This window comes from Melanerpes formicivorus, unplaced genomic scaffold (genome assembly GCF_026170545.1).
Source record: "Melanerpes formicivorus ecotype bairdi unplaced genomic scaffold, bMelFor1.0.p_v2 SCAF_27, whole genome shotgun sequence".
NCBI lineage: Eukaryota > Metazoa > Chordata > Aves > Piciformes > Picidae > Melanerpes > Melanerpes formicivorus.
In genome coordinates this window covers 3,483,975-3,503,831 of record NW_027142379.1, presented here as the reverse complement: position 1 = coordinate 3,503,831, position 19,857 = coordinate 3,483,975, and the positions used below count along the sequence as shown (strand labels likewise).

At 40.7% G+C, this 19,857-nt stretch overlaps 1 long non-coding RNA gene across 6 annotated transcripts in view; it reads right to left on the bottom strand.

Moving 5' to 3' along the window:
- Positions 1 to 19,857, bottom strand: part of LOC137448933 (uncharacterized) — a 160,862-nt gene that overhangs the window by 25,832 nt on the left and 115,173 nt on the right. Inside the window, exons 6-7 of one of the 6 annotated variants that reach the window (XR_010989261.1) lie at positions 16,893 to 17,010; positions 16,177 to 16,259 (exon numbers count right to left, since the gene is read on the bottom strand). The exons of 3 other annotated variants lie outside the window; for them this stretch is intronic. This is a non-coding gene — a long non-coding RNA (uncharacterized lncRNA). Of the gene's footprint in view, positions 1 to 16,176; positions 16,260 to 16,892; positions 17,011 to 17,520; positions 18,103 to 19,857 lie in introns of those variants that run through there. 2 more of the 6 variants (XR_010989262.1, XR_010989259.1) reach the window with 2 other exon arrangements.

The window sequence follows — 19,857 nt, the reverse complement described above, 5'->3', positions numbered from 1 at the left end:
CACCAAATTGTCATCAAAAATCTCACCATCACTTCTTCACCTGCCCATGTGGTACCCAGCTGTGCTTTGTTGGCCTTGCATTTGCCTGTAGTCTGAGACTTTCTGTTCATGGCTGTTCAGAGGTGAGAATTCCATTTCTGGAAGACTGTGTCAATCTTTAGCTGACCTCTGTGTTCTTCCAGAGAACATACAGAACTAGGTTTTGATGCGGGGAGTGATGGTTTTTTATTCTCCTTTCATGTGTACTAAAACATAAGTGCATGTTTTAAAGAAAATACCACTGCATAAGAAGACAGAGTAGGTAGACTGAAAACTTGTAATAACGTTGGAAGCCATTATCTTTATATGGTTTATATTATAGTTTGCTATGTTAACACTTGGCCACAGTGCTGTGCATCTCCTAATGCATCAGAATTACAGAAACATCTGGGCTAGATAGCTTCATGCCGATCCACTGAGAAAATTCACCAAGGATTCAATACTTTTTAAGATACTTCTTTTTCGATCTAGGATAGTAGGTTGCATTATGCTTCCACACCCATTTATGAAACACAGAGGAACATTTTGTTTCACCACCCCTGCCACCACCTTTTAGTCTTTAAGTGCCTACAGGGCACATCTGTGCTGCTTTATTAAGAGCTATGTTATGGCTGAGCCTTGCATGGCCATGGTGTGGGAGAGGGAGCAAAGGGGTTCCTTTTCTCTTTGCATAACCCATCCAGAGCTTGCCAAAAATTACAGACCTCTCCAGAGTCAGGAATAATCCTTTAAAAGATGTTTCTGCTACATCTCTCCTGCTTTCCAGGAGAGCTGGCTGACCATGTGGGAAAGTACCAAATGACCCTGTTGCATCAGAGCCAAGGTGCTCTGGTGTGAAGCCCCTTTGCTGCAGGCATCGCTTCCCACACACTGTCTGTCCCTGGCAGGCGCTTTGGGTTGGGCTCTGCAGGAACAGCACGTTCCCTGGCATCCTCTAACCTTGCAGTGATCCTGTTCTGCAGACATCCAACCCTGTTTGTGTCCTGCTGACACAAAGAGGATAGCTTGTAGCAGCCGTTGTGATCTGCCGCTGGATCTCTTGCAGGACGCACACAGATCATGCCCCCTGTGGGGCCTGTAATGATGGAACTTGTTTCCGTCTAGCATCAGAAGAGACTTTTGGTTTCCAAAACCTCTCTACCTCCCCAGAAAGTGTAAATGCCTCTTTTTTTTTTTTTTTTTTTTTTAACAGTGCAATCGTTGTTTGATAACCTTTATAAAAAGCTAACAACCAACTATTGTTCCCAGGTATGACTTTAGCCTGCACATTGCAGGTCGATGTTGTGTGTCTAAACGTCTTGAATTCCAGTCCCCAGATGATCCATGTGGGGATCAGTCTGGCAGCACGTAAGATTACTGCCATTAAACATTTATTGCTGGGCAAGGCATACATCCTCTTTCTTACAGAGGTGAAGGATTGCTACACAGCTGCCTTTTTTTTTCTTCTAGAAATACTCATTTGCTGGATACATCCTTTAATTGCTTCCTCCTGGTTCTAAACAGTCTTCATCTAGTGTTCAGGTTGGACTTCAAATGAGGCAAGAAGCTGGAGAAGGGACATTTTGTGTATGTAAGAGAGTGAACTGTCCAGGTGGTCTTACCTTCCAAAGTAGCAATGAAGAGTAAGTGTACTTCTTCCAAGTCAGTGCCTCCAGTTTCACTCACATTTGTGAGCAGTAAATGAAACTGTTTCTCATGGTGGATGTTTCCAAATAATATGATGCAAATTTTCTGCTCTGTGTCCTTTATTAACTTGAAAGTCTTTTTTTCTTCCAGTGAAAAAGATGATTTTCACTGACTGATAATCTCTTGCACTAATGGAAAACCTGTTACAGGATACAGCGACTTAATGCCAGAAGGGGAGAGACTGGTTGCAGAACTGATGACAACAGTACCAGTTTGTCACCTATCATTGTATGCTTAAGTAGGAATATGGACTCTAACTCTAGTGTCCTTCTCTCAGAGGTATAAATTGTGTGGGGTATAAAGACAGACCCTTCCTTGAGTCAGACCCTTCTATATCGTGCTGATTTGCTCTTCACCAAGCCAAAGTAATGTGGATTAGAGCAACCAGACATCCTGAGGATGCAAAAGAAGACTTAGGTGATGCACTGGAGGCTATTTCTCCTGGCTATGGAAGACTGATTGCAATTTCTGTCTGTTTTCGGGTGAGTAGCTGAAGTAACAGGCAGCACCAGAGGCGTTGCTACTATCTCACTTTCCTGGTAGAGCAGTTGTTTTGTTAAGTAATTTTCAGTAGCCTGGTGAAAATCTGACTGTGTAGCTCGGTGGTGTTACCTGCCTGGTGGGAACTTGGTCTCTTTCTCAGATTAACATCTGCAAACAGGGCCTTGTGACACAGCAAGTAACCTGCTATCTGCATCTTTCTGCTCACTAGAGTCAGACAAGTTATGAAGTTTTGTTAACTCACTCTTCTGTAAATCATGGCAGCCTACACCACTTCTGACAGCTCAACACTGAGAGAAGAATGCTGGCCTATAGCACTTCAGGTCATTGTGAATTTCCCAGCCTTAAAAAAGCTATAAACAGAACTGTAAAAACCTCTGTGATGAGGCCTCTGAGAGTGTTAGCTTCTCAGGGTGTGATGGGATTTTCTGTGATGAGAACAAAGCGCCTTTGTCCGAGGCCTAGGCTTTCCTGGTGACTAATCTGAAGCTATAGACTCAACCCCAACAGGAACTAGTTTCTCTGCTCTTGTGGTCCAGCTGCTGGGCACAGTTTGTTGATTTTACTCTCTCCAAACCTTGTAATGTGTATACTTAAAGAAAAAAGTCTCCTACCAACTTGAAAAGATGAAAGACACCACTTCATAAGTCTTCCACCTCTGAGTATAGGAAGAAAGAGCCAACATGGACCCACAGTTAGATTTAAGGCATTGTTGCCAAGTGTTGTGCAGATACATTGAGGGGTGCTGTGTGATTTTTGTGTGCACTGGAATATAGATGTGCAAAGCTTCTTTCCTGGGACTATGGTTTGTAATGCCTTAGAATTGTTTGCAATGTTTTGTCCAAGTGTGGGATAGTGAAGAAATTACCATTTCATTGGTAGAAATGCTTTTTTTAATCTTTTTTGAGGTCATGTGCCACCAAGAAAGCACATCTCCCTATTCAAAAAGGGCAGATTTTACTCCTTTCCTCTGATTTCCACCTCCCCCATAACCACTTCTTCTAAATCCTTCCAGAAAGAAGAAAAGAATCCAAAGTACTACCATTTATTTCATTTATTAAAAGCAAAGAAAGTGGTTTGATATTTTATTTTCTTTTTTCTTTTCCTGCCAGCTTTAGCTGCCTATTTAGTCAGAATATTTCTGGCATGTGCCTTTCTCTCCATTGCTAATCAACCTGACACTGCCCCTTGTGATGACTGCTGCTGTTCTGCCTTGACAGCCCACTGTTGCTGTAGTTTCTGAAACACCATGATACAAATGTCCATGCTGTAGCTCCCAGAGGTGAAAAGCTTGGCTGTGTTAAAGATGTCCTCCCAAAGATGTGTTAAGTCTGTGGGCACTTCCTCAGACTAGTGTATAACTTTACTTGGTCTTGAGAGTTACTTAATGATTATTTCAGTGGCTTTTCTCATTGTTACTTTCATTGTCAAAAGACTTAATAATGGTGAGTATCTTCTGGGAGGCTGATACTTTGGAGTTTTGGAGATGTTTAAATTCTGATTTGAACAATGAAGAAGAAAAAAAACTTTGGCCTGGAGTAATTACCAGGAAAAAGACAACACAGTCTATTTCTGTGCACTGAATGCTAGATAAGGGATGCAGCTGAAGTTGTTCAGTTGGCATTCCAGATACTAACAAGTTTAACTCTCCAAATGTGCTGGGGTGTGATGTGTTTTCTAGCATTCAGAAACACCCATGTATCAGGGAGGATGAATGTCCTGGTTTTGCTTTACATCATTTTAGATTCACTTTCCTCAGCTATTTCTACTCCTAAAACCAGTCCCACATTTCAGAAACACATAGTACCAGGTATCACATTCACACTGGCTAAGGAAATGATGCATGAAATAAAAATTTGTGTTCCAGGGAATTTATAGCTACTGTGTGTCCAAAGGGAATACCTCAGCCTTTCAGCTCTCACTTCTTATGGCACCGTGGTCTCATTCATTATTCTCTGGTATTGTCAGATGGAGAAGTGGTGATGCAAGTTGTTATATGGATCATATGGATCAGTTCCCTTTTTATCTAGAAATATTTATTCAGGCTTCCCCCCCCCCCCCCCCAGTTCTGCAATATTCCTGCTGAAATAGGTGCATTGTTTGTTTGGAATGGTTTGGCAAATACTTGATGCAGTTTACTTTAAGTCTTTTTAGTGGGTTGAATGAAAGTAGGGTTGTCAGTATATTGAGTCAGTCATCTACGAGCTAAATGCTTTGTGATGTTTAGATGGTAGGATGTTCCTCAGAGAGGCTCCTTAGAGAATATTTGGTGTTGTGCAAAAGACATACAGTGTTGTGAGAGAACCAAAGTGCTCTGTTTCCTTCACTAATTTATTTTATTTACCCTTTAGTGTTGAGTGGATTCTTCCTAGCTAACAGAAACAGATCTTTTGCTTCTTGATTGGCTTGTTACTATCTTGTATAACACTTGGTATTCCAAATACAGATTTCCTGCAGAAAAGCGACAACTGCGCTGAGCTTCTTTGGGCCGCACGGCACCAAAGTTGTTCACATAGCACCTCCTTGTCTGTGTTAAGGAGTGCTTTTCATTTGTTGCTTTCCAAAAGGCAAGAACTCCTGGGGGAAGTTGGCAAAAAGGACTTGATCACACCGTACAACAGATTCAGTGGATACTGTCAATGTGCCTTTATATGGCATTTTGACTGGAATGTTTGAAGACATCTTAAGGTAGGTGATGATTGCTGCTTCTGTTTTACAGTTGGTAAAGTTAATCACTAGAGGTTTAAGTGGTTCACCAGAAAATCAGATAATAAATCCATGGCATGTTAAACACGAAACTCCTCAGCTCTCTTCCTCTGGCAGTGTTGCACCATTTAGCAGAAAAAAAAAACAATCCCCCAACTCTTTAATTGTTCATGGAAGGAATAAATGTGTGTGAATATCATACACTTTCAATCACAGTTACTTATCATTGATGCAAAGCTCTTCTGGGGTGTGAGTTCACAGGGAGAAAGAGTGACTGAGGTGAGAAGTGTTCATACAGCTGAGCAAACCGTACATGGAAATGCTGAAGGGTTTGTAAGTTCGTAAAAGCTTTATAACTGTACAGTTTATTAGCTAGCATAATAATTTTCCCAGGGAAACAGAGGAAGAGTTGAGTTAATTAGGGTTACTGCATGGGCTATAACTGGTGAAACAGATTATTTTCCTTCCTTTTGGCATGTGATTGGCCAATATAATGGTCATCCAGAGAGTTATGTGGCTATATTGACAAAACCAAAAGCCACCAGTGAGAGTAACACTGGGGTGTGTTACATTGAACTGCTGTAGAGATAACTCATTATTAAACTCTCTTGCACACAACAGAGGAGCCTTTGGGGAATAATTTTTGGATGACTGTGCCATTTTTCTCATCAACTTGCCAGAAAGCTGCATTCCCATCTCACAGCAAGAGTTGTGCTGGCTGAGGAGAGTGAGGGAGGACCAGGTGAGGCAGTGGCAGGACAGGAAGGAGATGGGATGCCCAGTAGTGATGGGTGTTCCCCTCCAGCAGCAACCTGTGGTTCTTGGCAGCCCTGGGAAGGAAAGGGGCGATACCAGCCAGAGGAAGGCTTTCTGTTTTCAGTGCATCAGCCAGCTTCTGGTCACTGCTGCCAAGAACACAGATTTTATTATTGCTGCAAAAAGAAACTCTGTTCAAGGGGCTTTATTTTCAATTCCAGTTTAATTCAAGACAATACTGCAAAGCCTGTTCTCCACTACCCTAATGCCTTTTCACAGCCCTGGGTAGAGTTGCCCTCATGATGGAGTAGAAACAGATTCTAGGTCTTTGGGGAGTCTGATTTATTATACCAGATTTGATGCATAAATGGGCAAATTATGGGGGTGTGGGAGAGATGGGGGTAGTAAGAGAAAAGGCCTGGGATACATGAACTGGTTTCAGTAAGAGCCAGTATGAAATTGAATCCTCTTCTCCAGAAGAAACCAGTCTTTTCAAAGAGTCTCCCATTTTTCCAAGCTTAAAGTAAATAAGTAAATAACTCATGCTTTCACTTGTTAACTTCCAATGGAACTCAAAACCAGGGAGTACAGAGGAGATACAAGAGGCTGTGTAATGGCTTGAGAGAAATATTTCCAAATGCATCAGGATGAGGTAGGATTGGTTCTGAAGAATTTCCCCATTTGGTTTCTGTAGCAGAGGATAGCAGCTGAAGAAATTTGTTCACCTAGTTCTACATTTGCTCTGTACCAAAGAGCTATGCCAGGTACTTGAATAAACATACTGAAAAAAATATTTAAGTGCTAAAATTGTTATTTACATGAGCTCTGAAACACTATTTTGTTATTTTCATTAATTATCCAAGCCAAATAAGCATAGCAGAGTATCTCTCACTTTAATTTAGGACATGATTCAGCAAGGTAATTTAATTAAGCATGAGTATAATTCACAGCACATTAGAAGTCCCTCTGAAACCTACTCCTGCTGTTCTGCAGTGGTTTCAAAGCTGGTTTTATTTCTTGACACTCCAAGACAAGCCAAGCTTATTTTTTTCAACTCAAATTGTGAGCAGGGGAGAAAGGCAATTTAAGGTTAAGTGGAGAAAAATTGTACAGACTACTTGGGGAAAAGTGAATTTAAAGTAGCAAAGGATTCAGAGGAGCAGAATCATGTGTGCATTGGGTGTTTCTCAAGCTACAGGTGGATGCTCATTGCTGTATGTTACAGTTTCTGAGACATTGCCCAGAAAGTTCTGCAAAAGAGGGCACTTTAATAAATACTCCAGCATGATGCAGGGCTGTGTTGTGCTCCTCACCACAAGTGCAATGATGAAACCTTTGTCAACACAAACATTAATCGCTGATGCTGTGTGGTGGCAGAAATTGGATCTCCATTTGATTTCTCACCTCATGTGCCTGGGTAGCTAAAAATGCCCTGGAGGAGTCTTTCTCCTCTGTCCCAAAAAGGCTGATGAAGCTGTGTTGAGGAGGCTTGCATGGATGGATTTCTGTGAAAAAGTTGCAAAGAAGCACTCACCTTGATGATAACTGGGTAGGAACATGTATTCTTAAGATCCATCTTGCTCAGAGCGTGGGTGCTCTCTCTGGTATGAAAACTGCACAAGAAAAAACTACAGCTATGTAAATTAGAAGAAATTTCGATCCTGTGCCTTTTTTACAATAAATTGGGAATGCAGTTTGGAAACTGACAAATATCTGATGCATAAATTGAAAACGTGACAAAATGTTTGTATCTGTTGTTGCGAATACAACCTTATAGCTCTCTTTAAACTTTAGATAGTGGTTAGATAATTAGCTACATTATTTGGTCTAAAAGCTACTAAAATCATACCATAAAAATTAGTGTCAATCTTACATAAAACGTAGAAGAAACTTAGCTGATGCGAAATGGTTTTTATTTGAGGAAAATACCTAAGCAGCTTTCTGGAAGTTTTGCAATACTTTGACTGAACTTTTAGTCTGATGTCAGAGAAAATACTTTCAGATTAGTATTTTAAAACAGATTGTTCTTTTTTTTTGTGTGTGTGTAATAAAAGAACAATTAATCATCATGTTAAAGGGAAATTGCTATAACAATGAAGCAATTTATCAAATGCAAATGCAGGGTTATGAATAGGCTCCAGGAAAGCTCTTAGCTTCTTGTCCAGCAAGTGCAGTGCAGAGCTGCTTTCCCACAAGGTTAACGTTGTGTCACAGAGTGAGTTGCTGGGCAGCTGGGATACTTGCACGTAGAAAATCTGCTTGAAAAATGTTTCCATTTTTGGATTTATCAACATGTAATTCTGAAAAAGTTGGGGTCGTTTGGTGTTGCTTGGTTTGTGGGTTTAATTTTATTTATTCCTTTTTCTCCTTCCCCCACTGCCTTTTTATTTCCCCCAATCTCAAATGGGAATGGTACTGCTTCAAGTGAATAGTGGTGCTTGGAATCAATGTAAGCCTCTAATGCAACATGTAAATACAAAATTGTTAGTTTAAAAAAGACATGGCTCTTTAAAAATAGCACTGCTATGCTTCCATGAAAGAAAATCCTTTCAGCTGCTACCAGTATCTGTTTTGCAGGCTGAATCCTGAAAAACTCATACATTGTGTCTGAGGGAGGAGGAGGCAGAGAAAGTCTGTTTTCCAAGGAATTCATAGTGAGAAACTCTTCATTTACTCTGGGAAAAACCCTCATAGTATAGTCAGAGAACAGCTTGACCAAGTGGCAGATAAAAAGGTGGATGCCCTCTGGATTTAGCCTCTGCTGTCTGCAGACAGACACTAAGTGTGCACATCTCTGTTTCTGGATGTCTTGGCTTTTGGGTTTTGCTGCTTCGTATTCAAATAAGGTCTAGATAGTTTCCATTCATATAAAACATATTTCCCTTGTTTTCCAGGAGCAGATGATCCGTCAGTCAGAAATTATTTTAACTGAATTGTTTGCTTAATTTGCAGCACATCTTTAGTGAAACCTGGTCTGTCTGTGGAAACTACTGGACTGCTCCTGTTTCTTGCTGCTCCTAGTAAAGTGCAGCTTGTTTCTGAGCCAGCAAAGGGAGCCCAGCACATTTCCCAACAGCCAGTGGAGTAGTATCAGGAAAAAGACAGACAAATACTAATGAGATAATAACAGTAAACAGAAAGGGGGAAGATCAAAGCAGAGCAGCTTGAAATGGAGAGCCAGGTGGACACCAGAAGGAAATGCTGAGCACTTTCTTGTTTGGGAGATGGGAGAAGATAGCTTTCGAGCAAACATTTACATGTGTACAAGGAATGCATCAGCTAGCAAGATTGTGCTGGATTTTTCAGAATGCAGCCAAGTTGTATTGCACAAGTTTATAATTCCTTGTATAACTGAAGTCACAGCAGGGATGCTTGCCTCAGTCTTGTCTCTGGCACTTCATGCTCTTCAGTGAGCTTAATGCTGTCAAAGGGGCTGGTGGTGTGTGGAGGAAACTGTTCACTTCTTCCTAACTGCTCCTCACACATCTGAAGACAGCCACAAAGAGAACTGCTTCTCTGCTCCTCTGCTCCTCACAACAAGCAGCCCTAATCATCCTTTTCTAATAAACTTCCTTCCCCAGACCTCCCAACATCCTTGTTCCTGTTATCCAGGTTTACTTGTTCTGTCCACATCCTCTTGGGATGATGGTGCCCACAGCTGAGCTGCCTGCTTCCCACCGCAGGGCCAAATGCAAGTGTTCTGCCATGTGCTTTACAGATGATAATTCTGTTCATTTGTCCTAGAATGGTTTGCTATTTCTTTCCCATGATATTGTTGGCTCATATCTGTGATTTAATCTATTACAGCTCAGTGAAAATGTTGAGGATTTGTGATTGTTTTGTTTGTTGGGTTGTTTTGTTTGCTTGAAGGCTCAGTTTTATTATACATGCTTAAAAGTGTGGTTTACCTTGCAGGTCTACATAGAAGCCATTGTATCATGAGAAATAAGAAGTCCTGCAAAACCATAATTTGTGTGCAGGCTGACATGCTTCAGAAGCCTGGACAAGAAGAAAAGGTATTTTTGTTTTAATTTTCAACACAGTTTGGAAATAGATACTCAACCTCTTGAGACCAAACATATGTTAGTATGAAGTAGCAAACTTGTATGTTTGTTGCCTATTTCATGACTACAAGCTAAAAATATTTTGACATCACTGGTTCAAGTTTGATAAAGCTAATTGTTGTTGTAAGAGTACCCAAGATGCCATGTTGGCTGCCTTTCAGTACATCCCACTGCATATCACACTGTTTTCCAGTCAGATGTTGGAGACCATATCATAACACATATAACAACCTGGCAAAGCTCCCCACCATTTAGTGTGTGCTGGCTGCATAAATCCCAGGATATTTATTCCTGTCTCTGTCATTTTCTTTATAGGAAACCATTTAATACACAGACCACATCTTCTGCACACACTCAAGTGGTAAAAAGGGGGAGAGGGGGAAGGGAAGGAAAGAAAAAAACATTCCAATAGCTCATTTTCAGCTTGTGTTTTGTTTCAAGTAAGTTTGTAAATGTAACAGCTGTAGAGTCTGCAAAGCAGAAATGTTTCCTAATTTAGTTTGTGATGTGATTTTGCTTATTCTTCCACTGTTTCCTGAGCTCAGCATGTCCCAGTGTTGTTTGAGAGAGATACCAAGTCAGCTGGCTGCTTTTCCAGTCAGCACTGCTCTTACCATGCCTTTCCCTACAGACAGCAACTTCTGTGCGATAAGGGTAGGCTTTGGCTCTGAACACTCATCAAAAAACACCATTCCTCTCCAAAGTGTGGTAAACTAAGATCTCTGATCCATGTCCAATTTGTCTCCTGCACAATGCTCTTCTCAGTTTACTACTTGAATGCAGCAGGACTGGAAACAGACTTTCAAATACCACATGGCTGGGCACACACTACAGAACCCAGAGTGTTTGAAAATGGCATCATTATCTGTGTTACACAGATGGAGCAGCCCATCAGAGAGCTTTATATCACAGACATGGTAGTGGAAATCAGAGTCAGTCCTCTCAGTCCCCATCCTGCATTCTGAGCAGCAGGTTGGACAACAGCATGAACGATTCAAGATTTCTTTGTTTAGCTTTTGGGAGTTTTTCTTTTCTTTTTCTTTTCGTTTTCTTTTTCCCCCTCTGCTTTTGTAGCTTATTCCCCTCCCTCTTTTCAGCCATCTCCTTGAAGCTGATGTACCCCTGAAGCAACCAGGCAGTTTCATCTCATCTTTTCCGCTTTGTTTACCAAATCTACTTTCTGCTTCAAACTGGTCAGGGAGGAGTAGTGATCATAGTCAGGCTGAGGTGGATGTTAAAAAATGGAGAACAGGAGACTGTGATCACTTACCAGCAGTGAGAAATTTCTGTAGGCAGCTTGGCAGTTGTCAGATCTGGATATTGGATGGGGACTGAATACTATGAGTGTGGCTGATTCACACAGGATTATACTGAAATAAGTATTTCTAGCTTAAGGGAAAGAAACCCCTCCCAGTAAAAAGTAGGGTTGTTTAGTTCTTAGGACATTTAATGATGTACTAGCACATAGTAACTGCACTATAAATACAGTGTGAAATACAGTATGAGCTTAGTTTGGAAGCTGCTTTCAGCTAAATTACGGGGTTTTGATCCTGACCTAAACTGATCCCACATGTTCCTGGGTTCTCCCAATATTTGAGTGCACAGTAAATCAACCAGTTTTTGCCTTTTATCACCAAAAAAATGAACAGAAGAGAGTGTGAGTTACATTACTTTGGCATCTGTTTATCATATGGTTTAGGATTGTTTGATATCTTTTTTAGCTTTAAGGTTTAAATAAAGTTTATAACAGGTATACGTGATCAAAACTAGTTATCTTGGGTCAGTTCACAGAAAGCAGGCTCAGGTTCACCTAAGCATTTGTTTCAAAAATATTCACTGCCTCTACAGAGAAGAATGCTAGTACTGAGCTTACAGGTGTGAGAGTGTTCTGGTCACATATTTCATATTACTGACTACATGAAGAGATGGTATTGTAAAATCAAACAGTAAAGAAGAAAAATTGTCATCCAACTTCTTAGGTAGCAATACTCAATGCTTTAAAGCAACAGCTGTTGCACCCCTGGATTATGCTGCTTCTGCTTTGAAAAATGTGCATGCTCAACATTCCTTCCTTTTTCCTCTTCTAAAGTGGTGGTATTATAAGCAAGTGTCTGTTCTACAGCATGGGTATTAGCCTTCCCACCTCAGCGCTAAAGCCCTTTGCATTGCTGTTCACAGACATATTTTTGTCATCTGATCCCTGCTCACCTGTCCTCCAACCTTTTCTTCCTCAGGTATTTTGTACTTTTTGTCTTTTTAGCTTGCCTCTTTTAACTTCTTCCAATTCTTTGGCTTTTTTTTTAAACTTGAGAGCTGATATTTATGTTCTTTAATGGTAGTATTAAAGTATGGCTACACTGTATTCTTAACTTGACTTTCCTAATGGACTGATTTGCCCCTCTGAAACATTCATCTTGCAGCATGCTTTTTGTGAGTTGTCTGCCCACACAAATCCGTTGCCATGTGGGACGTAGAGTCAGCTTGTCTGAAGTCTTACTTATTAATTACCAGGTAATAAAGTTAACTGCCCCATGAAGCCACATGGAAGAACTATGCTATTGCTGGTTTGTCCTACTCAGCCGTCCTCTTCCTGTGTGCTGGATCTTTTGGGCAAGAGAAAGATCCTAACCACGGTCTCTTTTGGCTCTCTTTTGTGTTTCTGTGATAACTGGTAACCAGGTTATAGGCTGCTGAAGTCAAGCTCAGAGGACTTCTGTGACAAACTGGGAACCTGAAGCAGTGAATCTCACCTAAATTGTTCCTCTTTTATTTATCAAGGGAGGGGAAAAAAAAAAAAAAAAAGGTGTTACTCCAAAGTTGTCCTCTAGTACTGTTTTCTAGGCACCTTGAAAGTGTTTCACCTAGAGACATTTCAATGCTGATCTGCTGCAGCACTGAAGGAGCTAGCATAGAGTGAAGGTTTCTAACATGGACCCAAAGAGAGGGCAACTCTGCAGCTTGCCTAAATTGGCTATGACTCAAACTGGCAGAAGTAATCTTACTTCTGGTTCCAGTAGACATGTAATAGACATGGAGAAATGAAAAATGTCAGGTCTCTGCTATCCCACTAACTGAATTTCTATTGCTGTTGTAACTCATCATTTATACTGCTGTGGTTTGGGTGTCTTTGTCATGTGCATTTTCAGCCTTGTTTTCTACTTCTCAATGATATAGCAATCCTTCCTCCCCCTCCATTTTACTAAGTAACTGAGATTTCAGATTACCTCCAGGGTTGCATGCACATCTGCACGGAGTTCCTGGGAGTGTTGTGAAGGAGTTTAAAAATGATACAGAAGGCCATACAATGGAGAACAAGTAACTTGGGATGGAAGGCTGCTGAGTTTAGAGTCATGCAACCAGGAGGGATCTTAGGGTGTCATTTAATCCATGCTACTGCCCCAGAGCAGAATATTTGCACTAATATTCCCAATAGATGCTTGTCTAAACTGTCCTTAAATGTCTCCAGTAATGACAACCCTTTAACTTCATTAGGCAGCTGCTAACCTTTAATATTTTTCTTAATCTTGAGTCTAAGTATTCCCAGTTGTCATTTATGTCATGTCTGGATCCCAGACATAACCTGTTCAGAACAATGCAAAAAGAATTCATCTGTTTTTCTGCTTGTTGCACTGACTTCCCAGGAGTGGAGGAGGAAAGAAGCAACATGAAAGTTACTTTCAGACTGAAATAGCTATTTTTGTTCCTTTTTCTCAGCGATCATGATGCTGCCAATGCTGGCAGAGCTTCAGGGCTTCCCCTTTGCCAGAGGTTTCACAGCTAAGCCTTTCCTGTACTGAAATAAAAGTCCTGAGCCTTCTGCAATGGCTGCACATGTCCATGCTGCTTTCAGTTAAAAACCATTGAGCTGTTATGCTGAAATCTAGGCAAGGGAGCCATGAAGGGGAAACACATGAGAATGCCTTGATTAATAGCATCCCTAAATGACAATGGCTGTTTTATAGTTTATATAAGGATTGTAGTGTTTCTCATATATAAAAAAGGACAAGATGTGGTTGTAATTAACGCAAAGGCTCTTTGTCGAAGCTGTTGACTGTAGGAAAGAACCCAAGGGTTTTTCAGGCTCCACAGTTGTAAAACTAACTTAAATACATCTAGGGCTGCCTTCTGTCACTCCATGGCATCTTTCAAAGCTGTAATTAGCAGATACCTAATGAGTTCTGGCTACAGCATGTGGATCAGATGACTCAAATATTTACTTTAGGCCTCCGATTCGCTTTCTCCACACAAGGGAGAATAATTTGGTTTTAACATTTAGGAACTCATTTTTCTTTGGTTGTCTTGCATCAAAACATCATTGCTTTCCAATAGTCTGTCAGGCTGAGTTCTCTCTCTAATGCCTTCAGCAGCAAGGTACATTAAAACATTTAGTGGTGAAATCCTTGCTTCATTAAGCCTTTTTTTTTTTTTTTTAAGACATTTGCCCAGAAGTGATGTTTTCATTTGCCTAGAAGTGACATTTTCATTCCTGCTGGTGGAGTCCAATGCACAAAATGTAGTTGGCCCTTTGACAGTTTTAAAGGACCAAATGACAGAGTGACATCATTACCCTCCTTGCATTTTTTTTATCTAGACTGCAGCTGTTCTTTTGCTTACAGTGGAACTTGTGAGCACAGGATTGCATCACATTAATGGTGGGTGGAAACAAATCCAAGCAGGTTACAGTTCTAGCTGTAAAGGAGATTTAGCAATTTCACAAATAGAGCACGGTAAGAATATTTAGGAATCTGGATCCCTGATGCTTATATGGCACAACAGATTCTCCTGTTAGAGACCATGAAGTGTGATGCCAGTAAGAAGTTAGATGCAATTTAGTCTTACAGGCTCAGTCCAGTGTACACTACTACTTCTGTAGTGATTTGCTTTCTCCCTCTCAAACTTTGTTTTGGATTCCCTGCCTGTAATGGCTGAAGCACAGGACAGATAAATAAGTTTTATCATAATGTTATGGTGATGGAAGATCTTTTCAAAATGACCCACTGGAACAGTCAGCATTAATGTTGCCACTGTTTCTAAAGGTCAGATTATGGAGGATATCCTTCCTTAGCCCATGTGAAAACTTAACATGTTGGTTTGAGTCAGATCATATTGACTGTGCTTGAGCTGCCTTTAGTTCAGAAATTTCTTAATTGCTCCCTGTCCTTGGCCACTTCTACCGTAAAGAGCAAATATTCAATGAGGATCAAATATTGAACTAAACCAAAGATAAATATCTTTCTGTTCTACATGGCTGGTTGCTCCTGAAGACTGGTCAAAGCCATTTTTTTAAGAAAAAACGGCATGATTTCAGATGTGAGAACAACAGTACATCTGGACACATAACTGCAAATGGTGTAGTACAGGCAGCTTCTATTGCATGTACCTGAGATGGATTTATTCCCAGAATCAGCACTTCCCTAAACATAAGTCTCAGGAGACCTGAACTGAACGTTCAACAAGGTCTGGGAAAAAAAAAAAGAAAAAGCATGGGGGAGGTTAGCATGTGCTGTAAGAGTATCTGTTTTATAACAGTCATGGTTGTCACAATAAACCTGATTAATTTGTTCTTCATCACCAGCCACTCTCTTAATTCTTTATGTGGTGGCAAAGATGAATAGGGAGCAAGCTTCATCCTCCTGAAAAGCTGTGAATTTAAACAGTGTCAATCGTATGGTTACAGGCAGCTGACTGAATCACATGGGAGTTGCAAACAGGCCCCAAATCCTTTTCCTAACAGTGATTTTTAATGTGCCAGTCGTATTTTTCCCTCAGCCCAAGTCATTTATTTCACTGAAAACAAAGGCTACTTTTTTTATCAACTTTGCTTCAGTCTGTGGGCACTTCTCTCTAACACCCCAGCTCCTATTTTTCACTTTTATTTTTATCTTGTTTTTGGTGGTTTGTTTTTTCAGTAAAATTGCAGAAGAGTGATGCCTGTGAGCTCTGTAAGGTAACCTGCTCTGGCTTGTCAGTGCAACAAATCTTACTGTTCTATTGGTTGTTTTCAGACCTTTTTTTTTTTTGAATGGACTGAATTAGAAGAAAATGCCTCTTAGCAAGGATCTTCTTGCTTTAAGAATGTTTGTAACTCCCTAAAATTATTTGCTTAGTATCTGGTTAAAATTAATGAGAAAATGCAGAACTAAAACAGGTAATGGCAGTCAATTGATTACTTCAACCTATATGGAAAGTAATTACCAACAGAATAGTTTAGTCTATCGACCTGCAGCTCTACAGCTGAGGGTCTGAACTGCACAGTGTTTTCTGCAGCTGGGAACACAACTGCATGACCTGCCTGAGCATCTCTATTCCACCACAGCTCACAAGGTACAGAGTAAATGTGTATGGTCAGGCAAAGGCTGGAAATAGCCTGAGAGAGATGCAGGGCGTGATCATACACTTCCATTAAAGCCTTTTACCTCATGGTGAAGTCCTTGGGCAAAAATACTTGTAATATTCCATCCTGCTCTTCCAAAGAGGTGACTCATGTTGGGGATCCTGCAACATTCCCTAAAAGGGAAAATCTGAAATTCATGCTGCTGTAGGACAACTGACTTCAGTCTTTGCCCTCTCTAGATAAAAATGTCAGCATTTTTAGCTGAACAAGAGAACTGGCAGATATTTTGTCCATTCTCTGTCTTGGAAATCCAAACCGTTAAAAATAACAAACTCTGCCCCTGAGTTACAAGGTGGGACACGGATAAGGGACAACTGTATTTGCAGATGAATGCATGAGTTGAGCTTCAGGTCTTTTCAACTACTTGCAATGGTTGGTGTCAAATTAGTATACAAAAAAAAAAAAAGCCTTATTATTTGCAGAGTAGCTGAGAGTAGCTGCCAAACAGTGGAAGATAGTCAAAGGCTGGTTTACTTCTAGCATGAGGGTTTGGGTATTTGTGCTGGATCAGAGGATTGGGCTTCTTTTAACTTAACAGGCCAGCCTTCTGTGGTCTGCCTCCCAATCTGCTGGCCGGTCTCCCCTTGATTACCTTGCAAATGGCTAAATAATTTCAGCCATATTTGAGATGGGATTTAATCACCTCAACTGCTTATGAAGCCTGTGAATGCTGGAAGCTGGACTGAAGGAAAAGATTCATGTTGGTGCCCACACTGACAGAAGTGCCATCAGAAACCATCAGTTACCTCATGGGTTTGACAGGAGCTGCTGGGCTAGCCTGTGTCTTCAGCTCCAGACTAACCACTGTGGGTATCTGCAGCTTGGGCTGGTGTAGGCGAAGAGCAGATGGCCAGACTTACTGCACTGGAAGGAGATTTAGGAGACAAAAGGCAAAAGTAGGTAGGAAATCAAGATCTACTTACTTTGCTGCTCATGGAATAAACTTGTTATTGGAATGACAGAGCAGCCGCACAGGTCACACTGTTAGGGCCAGACCTCTCTCACCAGTCTAGGTTTCAGATTAGGTATCAGTTTGGCACATGCACCTTCTTTTAGTTCTTTTTATCTCTGCTACAGCCCTAAGATAAATATGATCAAGGATTGTATGAGTCTCTTTCACTTTAAAGACATTTACTGAATATTTATCTATCTATAAAATACCAGTGTAGTGAAGGCATAACCTGTACTTGTGTACCACTTGAGGGGATCACAACATAACCAGCTGGTGCTTTACACTCAATGTATATTTTAATGTCCCTGTAAGTTATCTTCCATTGAGTTTCAAGGTGATCAGAGAGGCTGCAATACCAAGAAACTATTTTGAGAACAATATTCCAAGACAGAGCAGCTGCTGAAGATAATGCAGTAGCTCCATTTCATGATTTGTGTCTTTGCAGAGTGGACATAGTTTTAAAAAATGATATAAAGATCATGAGGTCTGGATGCTATTGACAGAGCAGTGAGTGCAGAACCAAGGTCTGTGTTCCTGGTGTGGCAGTGAATGCATCCAGTAAGTTTAGTGCTCAGCTGGACAAGTGCTGGGGCTGATCAGCTCTTTTGACGTCTAGCAGTTGCTTTTAATTGTTATACTGTAACCTTTGAGTTTGCCCCTGAATAACAGTGGAGGCTATTTACTCTGCAACTACTGTTTTGTGGGCTAGAGCAGCACGTGATGTGCCGATGTGGAAGTAAGATACTGTAAGACACAGCGGCCTCAGCTGATGAGTGAATTTGAGCTTTCAGCCTGGCAGAGTTGTTTTGTTTATTTGTTCAAGGGAGGGAGGGGATACAGAAAAAAAATATGTATTACAACAGTGAACAGTTGGCTGCAGCTCTCAGCGAGAGACAAAGAAAGTCATGCCTAATGACTAAAACAGACAGCAGGTTGCAAATTTGGACTTCACGATGCATTCCAGTCGGTAACATGAAAGACAGGAAATATCTTGCACGTGCTGCCTTTGGGGAACAAGAGAAGATAGGGAGGTCAAGCATGGCTCTACTACATTTGCTGATAAATCTTTTCAATAGTGGGCTTTTTTTGTTATATTTTTTCCATGAGCGGTTTGGTATTGTCTGCAAAGCAGTGGGAAGATCAAACAGCCTTTCAGCCAGCTGCTCAACATTGGTCATTGCCTTGGAGAAGGATGAACCCATCAGTGCAGCTGAGCTCTGCTGTACATCACCCAGCACACGCAGAGGTAAGCTGCGAATGACCTTCAGTACTGTACCAGCAGTGTTTGGCCAAGATCAGGAATAGTGTCAATCCATTATCTCCCAGCACAATCCAGCAAGCTACTGGAGACAGGGATGATTCTGCAGCAGTTTTTAACTGCTTGCATTTGAAAGCACATCCAAATTCAATGTTGTGAAATCACTGCAATGTCAGAAGCCACTTCTGTTTGGATTGACAGAGCCTTTATCTTCCTTTGTAAAAATAAGAGCAAATTTAAGAGAGTGTCCTTCTTTCTAGTATCAAAATTTGGGCAGGTCACTAGCAAAATGGTAATCTTGGTGTGATAATGAACACAGTAGAGTTGTGAGGTTTTCTTTATAAATCCTGAAATGCTGTAAAAAATGCCAACTTGACAGCTGCTATCCAAACCCATCATCATGATATAGCAAATTACATCATGTGGTTGGTAATATTTTGGGTGTTATTGTTACTACCAGAATGACAAGTTAACATTGACTGCTTCAGATTACTGAGGAGCAGAAGCCTTGTCCCAAACATTTAAAAAAGGAAAGAGAAGGGATATCTCATACAATTATTGAATGTCTCTTTCTTATCTATTTAATTAGTTTATTGTGGTGAGATTGATGAAGATTTTCTATATGATCGTAACAGAAATTTAGCTCTTCTGAGCCAGGAAGAATAAGGTGTCTAGACCTTTAGGTTAGATAAAGGGAAGAATATTGATATGCATAGGATGAAACTCACAGTAGACTAGACGCATTGGTGCTCTCAAGGTGTGCTTTCAGAAATCTGAGTTTCTTCTACACAAGGAATTGTCAGAACATCTTGCCCAACAAGGTACAAATTAGGTTGTTAGTTTGTCAACTGCAAGTTACTGCTGTGGGGAAAGACAGGCACCAACTAAGCTGCTTGTGCATATCTATATTCCCAGAGTTTCAAGAACTAGTGACAATGTAATTGTCTGATAGATGCAATATGTTATGGGCTTGCTCTCCAAATAACATGAACATCAATATTTGGTCATATTGTCAGCGTAGAAGCAATCTGTCCTGAAACTGTGTCTGAAAGCAACAAAACCACATGTTTTCATGTTCAATGGAGAAAAATCTCTGCTGGTGATAACACATTGTGGTCAAGTTTCTCAGAACTGCCAAGTAACTGCTGCCTGGCAAATAGACACTGAATGCGTTCTGTGAAAGCTAAGCATGTGCGTGGCTGGTCCAGCACAGCCCTACTCAGGCAGGCTTGTTCTCCAAATGAACTCAAGGAGCCACTCTTGAAATTCCAATTTGGTGAGTTCAAACTCACATGGCTCTGAGCAACACCAGGACTTCACTAAGTCTGTGAATAGGGTCAGTTGTTTTGAGCCTTTTTGGAAAGCAAACGGAAAAAACCCAGGGCAATCAATAACACTGAAAATCACACATCCATTATTATTATACATGGGGCTGCTTATATTTTTTCTCCATAATCATGTTGTCATCAACATTTCCCATTGAAAGTATAAAGTAAAAATC